At 45.4% G+C, this 13,834-nt stretch overlaps 1 pseudogene; it reads left to right on the forward strand.

Moving 5' to 3' along the window:
• Nucleotides 1-7,427: 7,427 nt before the first annotated feature.
• LOC132530532 (small ribosomal subunit protein uS14-like) lies at nt 7,428-7,596 on the forward strand (annotated as a pseudogene).
• Nucleotides 7,597-13,834: the final 6,238 nt, after the last annotated feature.

The following is a 13,834-nucleotide window of genomic DNA, read 5'->3' on the forward strand; positions in this document are numbered from 1 at the left end:
CTCAGGACCCACAGGGCTGGAAAAGGCCCTGGAGGCTGTGGAGGGTGGGGCTTAGGCTCAAGGAACAGAAGGGGCCCAGGCGTGCCCTCACCCCTGGTCTCAGAGGGCAGGGGACCTCATCATGGAGCTCAGCAGGCTCCCCGTGTCTGAGTGGGCGGGGCAATCACCCTCCACTCCTCTGCCGCTCCTCCTGGAGGGCCCCTCCCGCCTGCCTCTCCTGATCCCCCTGCCCACCCTCCTATGCCCCCAGGACCCACGCAGCCTGGATGGGGCTCTGAAGGGGGGTACCAGCTTGGGAGCTCAGCAGGCTCCCTGGCCTGAGTGGGCCAGGCAATTGCCCTCTGCTCGTCTCCCACTCTTCCTGGAGAGTCCCTCCCAGAGAGTCCCTCCCACCTGAGTCTCCTGATCTCCCCAGCCTCAGGGGCACAGATCCTGTCTGGCCTCCACTTCTCCTCCCCCCTCAGTCCCCCTACGTCCTACCAGTTCATTGTGGGGTTCCTTCCATCTCCTTGGGGGTCAGAGTCCCCCACCAGTGGCCAAAAGGCACCCTAGTTGGGGGGAGAGGCTAACTTGGTGTCTTCCCACACCACCGTCTTGACTCCACCTCTAGACCTGCTTACTGTTTTTAAGGACAATCTCTAACTTCTGATATTTCTAAACAAGACTCATTTGAAAAATACCTGTCATTTCTCATGGACTTAATGAAACTTTTTGCTTTTTTTTTTTTTTTTTTTTGCTGTTCGCGGCCCTCTCACTGTTGTGGCCTCTCCCATTGCGGAGCACAGGCTCTGGACGCACAGGCTCAGCGGCCATGGCTCACGGGCCCAGCCGCTCCGTGGCCTGTGGGATCTTCCCGGACCAGGGCACGAACACGTGTCCCCTGCATCGGCAGGCGGACTCTCAACCACTGCACCACCAGGGAAGCCCAACTTTATGCTTTTATATCTGTCATTTCTCATGGGCTTAATAAAACTTTATGCTTTTTCAGCTGTGTAAAAGTTTAGAAAATTGATTCATTTTTTTCTTGCTTGATTCAACTATGTTAAAGACAGTCATCGGAGATGATGTTAATTTTTGCCTTTGTGTCTTATCTTCTTCAGTGTTTTTTAAACTTACCAAACAAGGAACTTCCCTGGTGGTCCAGTGGTAAAGAATCTGCCTTCCAGCGCAGGGGACGTGGGTTCAATCCCTGGTCAGGGAACTAAGATCCCGCATGCAGTGTGTCAACTAAGCTCTTGCACCTCAATGAGAGAGCCTGCATGCTGCAACGAAAGATCCCACATGCCTCAACGAAGACCCTGCATGCCGCAACTAAGACCCGATGCAGCCGAAAAATAACCCCCCCAAAAATTTGCCAAACAAGGACACAGGTAGGTTCACTTATTGAATATTTGTTACGATCAGTATGAAAACGCTGATTTATAAATATTTCTGTTTGGTACAATTCTAGGTATAAAAGTAAAAAGATGTAAGAAAGGCAAAAGTAAAAAGCTATATAAAAAACAGGAAAACAAGGAGCACATAAAATTATTTTTAGAATTAAATCACAGCAGCTTTTACTTTAGTACCAACTATGACAAGATTTTTTCAACTTTTAAATTGGAATATTTTCAGTAATTCAAAAGTCTTGGAAGAATGGTATACATAACAGCATATATTAATAGCTTTTACCTCAGTTTACTGATTGTTAAATATTGTTAATATTTTCTAACAATCTAAAAAGTTACATCTTTTATTTGGGTAGTTGAGAATTCTATCTTGTTTCTGTTTTTTTTTTTTTGGTAGTTTGCTTCTTGGTGATTAGGTACAGAGACAAAAAAGACCCTGTGATAGAATCATCCCCTCACTTTCATCAGTGCCTACCTCATGGTATCTGCTACTTGTGAGCCATTCATTTAGGGCATGGGTTCTCTTGGATCATAGCAAGGGGTGAAGAGGGGAAATAAGTGAATATTCTCTCTATAAGGTGTCTCCCTCCCCTCCCCCTCCTCTTTTTGATGAGTACTTACTGGTCTGAAGAATTAACCATGCGCATCAAAGCAGGGTGAATTCAATTTTCTTTTTTTCTTATCAAGTGAAGAAAGGTCAGTCTTTCTAGGTTTTTCTGGTGTAGTGTATCATCCATCAGAAAGTTTGCTATGATTTTGGATTCTGTTACATTTCCCACAAACCTGTCTTCAGAGTTAATAGTTTATAGCACTCTCGTTCAGATAAGAAGGATTGGCGCTGGAGGATTTATGATATCTAACCTAATTTTCCATCACCATACCTTGACCTTGGCTTTATAAGTTGTAGCCCATACAAAGCAATCGATTGCTACCCGATAGAGGCAAATGACCCTCTTTAACTCTAGGGCAATAGCTAATAAGGTCTTGATAATTGTGATTTATCCACTGTCAGCGGTGATTGCATGTGCCTCTCTGAAGCTGCCCTGAATTGATGGATGCAACCTGTATGACAGGAAGCCAGTTCCAGAGGCTTTCTCCTTTTATCCTTAGCATTGCCAGGGCTCCTAGAATGGGACCGATGAAGTCATTTTTCTTTCATTGTGGTTTTTTATAATGAAATACGGTAAAAATTCATCTTCTCTCGAGCACGCCATTTTTCCCTTGTCAGATCTACAGTCTTTCCTTGACTGAACCGATTTGTTATCTACAAAAGCAGTGGCCTTGCACTTCCCTTTTGATTCAAGGAGCTCTGGGTTGGCCAAGAGGTGTTTTCTTCTATAAATTTAGTAGTAGGTCAGCTCTTTCCTTAGCCAAGACATTTGGTTTCCCTTTTAATGAATTTGAGAGAAAAAGAAATATCTGTTATTGGTGACCCTCTGGAATACTTCAAGCTATCTCATCCTTCAGGCATCATTGACCAACACCCTAGGCAGTAGCAAAACCCTGTGTTAGGAGAAACCAAAACTAATTTTTCTGTATGTCCCAGGATTGAAAGATACCTTAGTCATTAGTAAAAATGAGGATGTGGTAATCTGGATCCCTCTTGTTTAAAGACGTCATCACATACGAATTTGAGGAGCACTCAGAGTCAAGCCCTTTGTGCTTCTGGCTTGTCTGAAGTGAAAGCCTGTTGGCATGTTCTTTAAAACATTGAATCATGGGTAATACTGGATTTACTATTATCAGTAAAACAAGAAAGTAGCTGGGGCAAGAAGAGAAGATCTTATATCCTGATGTTCAGCCCTGCCACAATGATACATTTTATATATTTTTTCCACTGGCTTTTGCTGGGTAGTATTTGATTTCAGTTCAGTTTGCATCTGAACTCCTATATGCTTTTGTGTTTGTCCAGATTTATTAAATAAAAGTGTGTTAAGCATTTCTTGGGCACAGGAAAATGAAGACTCCTTCAAGCTTTCTCAGGCCCTTTCTTCAGTGTACCCCACCTTCCACATTATTATAATTGTCTATTATGACACAGACCGCTAGTTCCCCTCAATATCCATTTTCCCTTTCTTCTGTACAGATAGAATTCCTGTTTTTTCTTTTTTAAAAATTAGTTATCTATTTTATACGTATTAGTGTATATATGTCAATTCCAGTCTGCCAATTCATCCCCCCCCCCGCTTTCCCCCCTTGGCGTCCATATGTTTGTTCTCTACATCTGTGTCTCTATTTCTGCCTTGCAAGCTGGTTCAAGTACAGACAGAATTTCTAGTTTTTAGCTGGGTGCATGGTTGCCCTGAGAATAAAGGCTACATTTCCCTGTACCCTTTGCAGCTAGTTGTGGCCATATGACTCTATTCTGGTCATTTGGGATGTGAGGGAAAGTAATGTGTATAGCTTCCAGAAAGAAGGGCATGCCCTTTCTTTTTCTCTTCTTTTACTGTGCTGAGTAGAATGTAAACATGACAGCAGGTCATCTTAGAGCTTGTGGACAATGGCAACCCTCAAAGGATGGTAGTGCAACAAGGTAGAAAGAGCCTTGGTCCCTGGACAACCCCATGGAATAGAGCAGATCTGTCAGCCCTACACCTTTATCTGGGCTGTTTCATGAGAGAGAGAGAAATCTTATTTAACTCACTGCAATTTGGGGTCTCTGCTTCATGCATCCGAACCTGTATTCTAATTAAAAACCTATTGTCTGGGGACTTCCCTGGTGGTCCATTGGGTAAGACTCTGTGCTCCCAATGCTGGGGGCCCGAGTTTGATCCCTGGTCAGGGAATTAGATCCTGCATGCCGCAACTAAGAGTCTGCACGCTGAAACTAAGAAGTCCGCATGCTGCAACTAAGACCCAACGCAGCCTAAATAAATAAATAAGTAAGTGAATATTAAAAAAAAAGTGCTAAAAGATTTCTCAAAAAAAAAAAAAAGACCCCCCCCCCCCCAAACCTATTGTCGCCTTTCCCAGTGGACTGAAGCTCCTTGGGGATAGGCACTATGTTCTGGTCACCATTTGTGTTCAGCTAGTTCAGGACTAATTGGTTGGCTCTGGAGGTGGAACTGGAAACAGATTAGTTTTTTTCCTCCAAATGAAAGGACATTTTTAACGAGACACAATTACGTAGGGTACAAGTAAAACACAAGTAAACTTTTCTGCTGCCTCTTGCCTTCCTAGACTCAGTGGGGAGGGAAGGGGAAGGTCCCTAGGCAGAAAGGCAGGATAAGAAATAACCGGACTTTGTCTAGTATCCATGGTCCACTAGGATGTCGCCACCCTCCCCTCTCTACTGTTGGTATGGTTGGAACCTAACCCTATATGCACCCTTGCCCTTCTGCCTAGGGGCTCTCCCCTTTCTTCCCCACAGAGTCTAGGAAGGCAAGAGGCATGTGCATGTCCCATTGCCTTAGGCTATTCCACTGGGCTCTCCTTGAATGGGGCCTGCTCTGGGGTTCAGACTCTGGAAAGAATTTGTGCTGGTAGCCTAGGCAGCCTAATTACTATATCAAGGTAGACAGGCATTTGGGGGTTGGGTTACAGAATCACATTAAGGGCCAGATACTTAGGGGCTGGGACCCCCCCCCCAGGCAAAAATGACTCATTGATCCTATAAAACATATGGATCCAAGCCAATTCTATGCTTACATTAAAAGCACCTTGTACCGTCATTGTCAAGTCATAAACCGTAACAATTGTTTGGACAAAGAGAATTTAATATATACACTGTTAACTAGATATAAAGTTGTTAACTAAGTAAGCGAAAAGGCAAGAAAAGAGCACCAACGCATCACAGAGACAGCAACTGCAGGAAGCAACTACCACTCACAGGGTTTGGGCAGCAAAGACTAGCATTACTAAAATTTAGACACTGGGAGGCGGGGCCTGTGGGTGGAGCTCAGGCCTCAGGGGCAGCCACAGCTCTACTGGGACCAGCATCTCTGAGCTTGGAGAAGGATCCCTGTGGGCTTGAGAACCGGACCACTAGGAAGGAGACAGCAGCTGGGATGAGGCTAGTGTTACACGTGTTGGAAAAACTGCAAACTGGATTTAAATACTTCCATGGGGGTGGAGGCAGACACATTGCTGGTGTGACGCTCACAGTACTTGTGAGCAGACAGGAGTCCCTTCTCTCTCTCCAACCTCCCAGTCTCCCTTGATCAGAGTGGAACCTGACAGGGAGACTGCTGGCCAGGCAGAAATGTGGTTTGCAGACGCCTAGTTCCAGCACCACAAGGCACAGCATAGAAAGATGGGTTTGGAGCTGAGAGACTAGAGCTTAATAACTGGCACACACCTCAATGGTGTCTAAATTCAGACTGTTGCAAGTTGTGTCAACTAGCATGATAGGTAAGGCCTACAGACTTCAGCGACTTAAGGGACAATCTGGTGACTTAAAGGGAGAAAGATTTGTTCCAGGGAGATGAGGCAGATAAAACATCACAGGGCTGGTGATAGGAAATAAGTCTCAAAGAATGCAAAGGATTTCCATAGGCAAACCAGTGTAAGAAGGATGCTCCAGTGAGAAAGAACAATAGACTCAAAGACCCAAAGGCGGGTCCAAACCCTTAAAAAGACTGAGTTACAGGGACTTCCCTGGTGGCGCGGTGGTTAAGAATCCACCTGCCAATGCAGGGCACACGGGTTCGAGCCCTGGTCTGGGAAGATGCCACATGCCGTGGAGCAACTAAGCCCATGCACCACAACTACTGAGCCTGCGCTCTAGAGCCCGTGTGCCACAACTACTGAGCCCACGTGCCACAACTACTGAAGCCTGCACGCCTAGAGTCCGTGCTCCACAACAAGAGAAGCCACCACAATGAGAAGCCCGCGCACCGTAACGAAGAGTATCCCTCAGGACAGAGCCTGAGCTACTCAAGCCTTTGGGCTTCCCTAGGATAAGGCAGGAGTTGGGGCATGACTGGGGGAACCCAGGACCAGCGACCTCCTAGGAATCTCACCCTCAGAGTAGGTAGGATTTTCTATCAATTCTTCCTCTCTAAGGGTGATGTTTTATGCTGGGCTGACTTGGACAAATTACTTAAAATTTCTGCTTAGGGAAGATTATTCCCACTTGATAAATAAGGAGACTGAGGCTCTACAAAGTTAAGTAACATGTCCATGATCACAGAAGCAGCGACTCAGATCACCTGATTTCCTACTGGACATCATTGCCTGCATATCCCCGTGGATTCTCCAGCTGAGCACAGCCAGCATGAATGCCTTCCCTTCCTTCACACCTAGCGCCAGACCTTCTTTCTGGATCTCTGAAGTCAGTTGGTGACTATATGGTTTGGGTTCCTTCCTTCTTTCTACCTGCATGCCCCTACCTTACCCCATACAATCAATCATGAAGTCTTGTAGATTTCACCTGCTAAATATACATTGTCTACTCTCTGTCACTGCTGGCTTGTCTTTATTCAGGTACTCACTTGATTGCTGCTAAAGCTTTCCATAGGTCTCCCTGTTTCCAGCTTTGTCCTTCTCCAATCCAGGCACCATTCTGAGGCCAGGGAAAGCTTTCAAAAACACAAAAATGTCACTCTCCTTCTTAAAAAGGCTTTCAATGGCTCCCATGGCTTCCTGGAGAAAATCCAAGATCCTTTATATTTCACAGTGAGGCCACCATAACATGGTCCCTATGAACTCCGCCAGCTTTGCTGGCCTCTGTCTCCCTATCTTGGGGTGGGGCAGGGGGACACCTGTGGCCGGGAAAACAGGGTCGAGGTTCACCTTGCTCCCTCCACTGACTAAGCTATGGGCAAGAAATCACAGTGATGCCACGTGGTGTTCTGTGTACCCCAGCAGGTCGCCTGCTTCTGATTTAGTGGCTGTGCTGCTCCAGCCTTTGCTCACTGCGGTGTAGCAGTGATGCAGACCCTGCGGGCTTCCGTTTTCTCTGCTGAAATGAGTGTGTGAGGGTGCCTCTGGGAATTGCTTCTGTGCTCTCTTGTCTAGTCCTCTTCCTCTTTTTCTTTCTTTGTTCGTTTTTTAAAAAGTATAATTAGCCTTTTGTCTCATTGCACCTGAGAAAACAAGATGGGTCACGGGCAGCTCTCCTGGAGCCATATGAGAAAATTCAGCCAGGGTTCTCCTCTTGCAGTGGCTGCTCAAGCCAGCTGGTCTGATCCGAAAATGCCGCCTCCATAAGTGCTGCCAGTGTTTCTGATAGTACCCCAAGGATATTGGCTTCATTAAGTGGGACTAAGTGAACTTCCTGGAATGGGTCACCCAACATACCTACCTTACCCCAGAAACAATGCTAGATCTTTGTACATAAAACAAACAAAAAGCGAAAACAAAACAAAACAAAAAACAAAAAAAGAAAAGACTAACAAAGCAAAACAAAAACAACTTCAAAAGATAGTATATTTATATTAGACAGGAATCTTTTAATGCAAAGGGTAGAAACTCAATTCAAATTAGCTTAAGCCTAAAAGAGAATTTATTAACTTATTTAACTGGTAAATCTAGGGGTAGAGCTGGATCCAGGGATACAAATGTTATTATTATCATTATTATTTTTCTCTCTTTCTGTTCTGCTACTGTCTGTGTTGGCCACATTCTCTATTTCAAGATGTGTTCCCTGTGTGCAGGAGGTGAAGGGCGGCATGGCTGCAGCCACCCCAGAAGACCGAGAGCTTCTCTCTCTCAACGTCTCTCTGTAAACTCCTGAGGAAAGACTCTGATTCATTCTGCTTTACTCATTTGTCCTACCTGCTCTCCCCCTCCCCTGCTCCCCTCAATCCCTGGGTCCAGGAGGAAGGGGAACACCACTTACTACAAAGGCCTAAGATCAGAAGCCCATTGCTATGGTCGAGGGGTGGAGAACTCTGATTGAGACTTCATCCAGAACCGCATAGAACTCGGGGGGCAGTTACCCAAAGAAATGGGGCTCTTGTTTTTAGAACACGGAGGAAAGGCATGTTGGGTAGACAAAAAAAAAAAAAAAGACAACCAAAGAGATATCTCTACTATTATCACCTCCACTACAAACACCATCACTGTTATTGGAAACTACCGTGTTCTAGGCACAGAGCAGGTCCTTTATTACACAGCCTCTGTCATAACATTACATATGACACTCACCATTTTATAGAAGAGGAAGCTGACGCTTAGAAAATTTAGCACACTGGCTCAGAGTCATGGAGCTATTCTGTCTGAGGCCAGGCCCATGCACTTTGTACTGCACTAACCTTCTCCTGGTTGGGGAGTCCTCTGTCTTGACATTGTATGTTAATTATGGCTCACAGATGGCCCTATGAAGGAGCAACCGGAAGAGGACATGACTTTTAAAATTGACTTTAGTCACATTGGCCAACTCATGTTTTTCTAATGTTGAAGGTGCATTTTTTTTTTAAGGGAATTCCTTTATTTTTATTATTTATTTATTTATTTATTTATTTATTTATTTATGGCTGTGTTGGGTCTTCATTTCTGCGCAAGGGCTTTCTCTAGTTGCGGCAAGCGGGGGCCACTCTTCATCGCGGTGCGCGGGCCTCTCACTATCGTGGCCTCTCTTGCTGCGGAGCACAGGCTCCAGACGCGCAGGCTCAGTAGTTGTGGCTCACGGGCCCAGTTGCTCCGCGGCATGTGGGATCCTCCCAGACCAGCGCTCGAACCCGTGTCCCCTGCATTGGCAGGCAGATTCCCAACGACTGCGCCACCAGGGACTCCCTGAAGGTGCATTTTTATGATCCAATCTGTGGAATGAGGTTAAAGAACCAGTACTTTTCTCTCGTGGGCTGAATGTGACTGCTGAGGTGAAGATGAGGAGGGATGAGTTATTATTATTATAATATTTTTATGTGAAAGGGGCATCCCACGGTATCTTGTGCTCAGCAAATGTGACTTTCCTCCCCTTCTCAAGAAACAAACCAAGAAACTGGGAAAAAACCTCTCTCTCGATTTTCCAAAATAATCCCAGCTTCACTATGCTTCCCAGTTCTAATAGATTAGGGCTGAGTTATTTAACTGGAACAGGGCTGCATAAGCTCATGCCAGGGACATGAAAGCCCACCTACAGACATTTTAAATTCAGTGTTGCCAATAAGCATTTGTAAAAACAGAAGCCTACAAAGCAGTTTTGTATCCATTCTTTACTTTGGATTAAGTTAAAAAATCATTTACAATGGGTTTGCCACTAGCTGTTAAAGACATGAAGCATATGGATAAGTATCAAAAACAAAAGCATGGAAACAATTTACCCTTGACTCTGAGCTACATAGTGGGTTGAGGGAAGAAGTCAATGTTACATATATACTTAAACATATATACTGTATATAATTAAAATGTACTCTATCTCTTACAGAGTTCACACACACCCACACACAGTTTCAGTGCTCTGTGAACTTAAAATGTGGCTCACCTCTGCAGTGAAGAAACTTAGAGGCATTAACATGGAGCCTGGTTTTATCTTTTTTATTTTTATTTATTTATTTTGAAATCAAGATTTGGGGGAGTCTAATTCTCTGCAAATACAGATTCTCTGTATTTCTAGTATATTCCCTTCTGTCTTTTTTTAAAAAATTGAAGTATAGTTGACTCACAATGTTGTGTTAGTTTCTGATGTATAGCAAAGTGATTGAGATATATATATGTATTCTTTTTCATATTCATTTCCATTATGGTTTATCACAGGGTATTGAATGTAATTCCCTGTGCTATACAGTAGGACCTTGTTGTTCATCTGTTTTTTTATATATATAGTAGTTTGCCTGGTATAGCCTGGTACCATCTTGATCACAGTATACTTTTGTATCTAGCCTGGTACGATCTTGATCACAGTATACTTCACTAGGCTGGGGGGGGGACTCTCAAGGCACATGAAAAACGTTTATTTGACTTAAGTCTCCCAGTTATACGCCTTCCGTTAGTGGCTGGCTGTCACAAAGGGCTTACAGAGACTGTGGTGTTTATAGGTCACCATTGGTGTTGTCCCCTTCACAGTCTCCTGCTCAGGGTGGGAGGTCATATTTTGTTCCACCCTCCTGGTCAGGGGTGGGCACGCAGGCCAAGGTGAGTCAGGCTGCAGATGGGTCAATGGCCTCTAAGATGACTCAATGCCAAGCATCTGCCCAAACTGTCCAGATGGTGACCACACTGGAATAAGCAATTTCTTTGTCTTTAAGAGGATCAAGATGTAGAGAGAGTCGGTGGGTTTGAGAGCAGGAGCTGCAAATACGTGGAGAGGGCCTTCTGCAGATGGCACGGGGCCTCAAAGCCACAAGTAAGCTGAAGTCAAGAGGTAGAGGAAGGGCATGTAGAGCTCCCAGCCATCATGGTAACAGGTGTTCCTTGAATGGGACTTCCTAGGCCAGTGCATTTGGGAAACACCACATGCATATCCCCTCTTGCAGAGTCACAAGGTGTTTTAGTATTTTAGAGATTCTGAAGATCCCACAGCAAGAAACTTGTCTAAACACTGTTAACTCAGTGTTTCCCAGATGTATTTGACCACGGAACTCTCACCTGTTCCCATTTTACCATGTTCCAGGGAACGATGTTTGGAGTGGGAGCTGGCATGTGGGTGGGAGTAAAAGGAGAAATGGCAGCAGAAACAGAGTGGTGGCTCTGTCGAGTTCCTGGTCGTTAGATCTGTTCCACACTCCGAACTGCATTCTAGTTGTCATGAGCCAAGGTCTGTCCTTGGGCTGCCATGGTATTTTAGAGTTCCTTATTTCCACCAGTATTCCTATCTCAAACCTCCACTCATTAAGATGAATTGAGTCTTTTTACTTGTAACTAAGAGACTGACTAATGTAACTGGATGTTAGCTGTGTCTCCCCAGATACTACGACCAGTGACAAATGTCCCTACTTCCTTGTGAGACGTTGGACCACCTATGTGGGATGTGCTAAGAGACCGTGGAACTGGTGTGGCCAGTATTCACCCCTCGTGTGCTTCAGGTGAGGGGGAAGAGGAGGGAGAATCATCATGGGGGTGGACGGTGAGAATCCTTTGGAGAAAGAGTTGTCAGTGTGTCTTCCTCGGGGATGGGGGAGCTGTCTCCCCCAGCGTAGTAAGCCAAATCAGGGGGCCTTCAGAGTTTCAGGTGGAGGGACTGGTGCCTGTTTTCACAAGAGCTGGCAGAATGAAGCAAGAAGGCACTGATGGAGGAGCTGGACTCCCGTGGGTGCAGGAACTAAGGTGTGAACAGGTGAGGACCCATGACAGAGGGAGTGGAACTTTACCATAATAAAGACAATCTCATGGAGGGGCAAGATGAACCCAGCATCAAGAGTCTGGAGGTGGACAGTAGGGACACTAGAGCTGAGGGGGTGGCATCTGTGGCCAGAATAGGGAAGAACCTTTGTATTCTATTACAAGTTAACCACTAAAGGGATGTTGCCTGTAAGCTTAAATTATACATAATGGGCAATTTCTGGGAACTCTGCCTCCCAGGTAATGAGAACTAAGCTAAAATACCTTTGTTTAGCTCACTGGAAACATCCTGACCAGGCCCACCTGTGAATGACTGCAGGGAGGAAGAAATTAACACATCCCCTCCGAAGGCTGATGGGAACCAGGAAATGCTTGACTTTACGCCTGCCCGTTTTAGTATAAAAGAAGCCTGAATTCTAACTCAGGCAAGGTGGTTCTTTGGGACATGAGCCCACCATCTTCTTGGTCTGCCAGCTTTCTGGAGGTTGCTATTTCTTTCTTTTTTTTTTTTTTTTTGCGGTACATGGGCCTCTCACTGTTGTGGCCTCTCCCGTTGCGGAGCACAGGCTCCGGACGCGCAGGCTCAGCGGCCATGGCTCACGGGCCCAGCCGCTCCACGGCATGTGGGATCTTCCTGGACCAGGGCACGAACCCGCGTCCCCTGCATCGGCAGGCGGACTCTCAACCACTGCGCCACCAGGGAAGCCCTGAAAGTTGCTATTTCTTGCCGCAATAACTCGTCTCAGTTTACTGTCCTGTCCTGTGGCGAGCAGTATGAGCTCGGACTAGGTAACAGTACCATCTATAGTGGTGACTACATCAGGGTCCTTGGTGGGGAGGAGGGTTCCCCTGTGAGGAAGAAGTGTTGGTAATTGTGTGTCTGCTGTGCTGAGGCCTGCTTTTGGATTACAACTCCACCAGTGGAAGAAGATTTCACTCTCCCTATCTCTTTTCCCTCCTAGCACTCCTGGTCCCTGGGGGACCCAGAGGCAACAGAGGGCACAGTGGAGGAGGCATAGAAGGAGCTGACCACGGCCCATGCATCCCATTCTCAGCAATTTTCCTAGCAGAGGTAGGTCCCAGTTGGGGGAAGAGAGAAGTTTTAACTGAATGTGAGTTTGGAGATTGGCTTTTTGACCAGGCTAGAATTTTTGCCTAAAATGACCACAGGACTTTTATGCTCTGAGGGACTGGAGACTCTTTGAGCCTCAGGTTGGGATGGAGAAGGTCCGCATGTGAGTTTTGCAGAGGACATGCCTTTGGCTCATTCAACCCTGTACTCTACGGACCCAGAGTAGGACATAGCTAAACATCAGTATGAAGTGTTTAGAAGTGTTTACACTGCTTCCTAAGTAACTGTGCATGAACTAATTCTAACATGAAAGCTTTTGAACACTTACACTGCGTATCTGATTAACACAATCAATTCATATGTGTTCAAGCATTGAACATTGTTAAGCACCTCAGCTGGATACTGGGACTGTGAGGGTGAATAAGAGTTGCTTCCTGTCCTCAGAAGCATGCAGTCTAGTGTGAGAAGCCCTAGTCCAACCTGGGGCTTTCCTCCTTCCGGCTGTAGAAGAATCACAGTGCTGTTGGTTTAAATGTATCGTCACTCCTGAGTCTGATTTGGTAGGTCTGTGTTGGGGCCTAAGAATCTGCATTTTAACAAGTATCTTGTTCTAAGACCACCCATGGAAAAATAATATAATAATATTATTTATATAAAAATAATATATATAAATTATATATATTAAAATATATAAAATTATATATATAATATAATAATAATCTAGCCTTCTAATCAGCACCACATACCAAAGCAGTTAAAAAAATAAATTTATTTATTTATCTGTTTTTATTTTTGGCTGTGTTGGGTCTTCGTTGCTGCACCCAGGCTTTCTCTATTTGCGGCAAGGGGTGCTACTCTTCCTTGCGGTGGGAGGGCTTCTCATTGTCGTGGCTTCTCTTGTTGCAGAGCACGGGCTGTAGAGCGCAGGCTCAGTAGTTGTGATGCACAGGCCCAGCTGCTCCGCGGCATGTGGGATCCTCCCAGGCCAGGGCTCAAACCCGTGTCCCCTGCATTGGCAGGCAGATTCTTAACCACTGTGCCACCAGGGAAGCCCCAAAGCAGTGTTTACTGCATTAGAACATGCATTACTGACTGCCACAGAATTTGCACCTAGGATAGTATTACCCACTTGGATAAAGTTTCTGCCTGTTCTTCATTACATCAAATGAAAACAGCTGGATAGATTTTCATCAAATTAGAAGAGCATGTT

Source organism: Lagenorhynchus albirostris, chromosome 1 (assembly GCF_949774975.1).
Source record: "Lagenorhynchus albirostris chromosome 1, mLagAlb1.1, whole genome shotgun sequence".
NCBI classification, from domain to species: Eukaryota; Metazoa; Chordata; class Mammalia; order Artiodactyla; family Delphinidae; genus Lagenorhynchus; species Lagenorhynchus albirostris.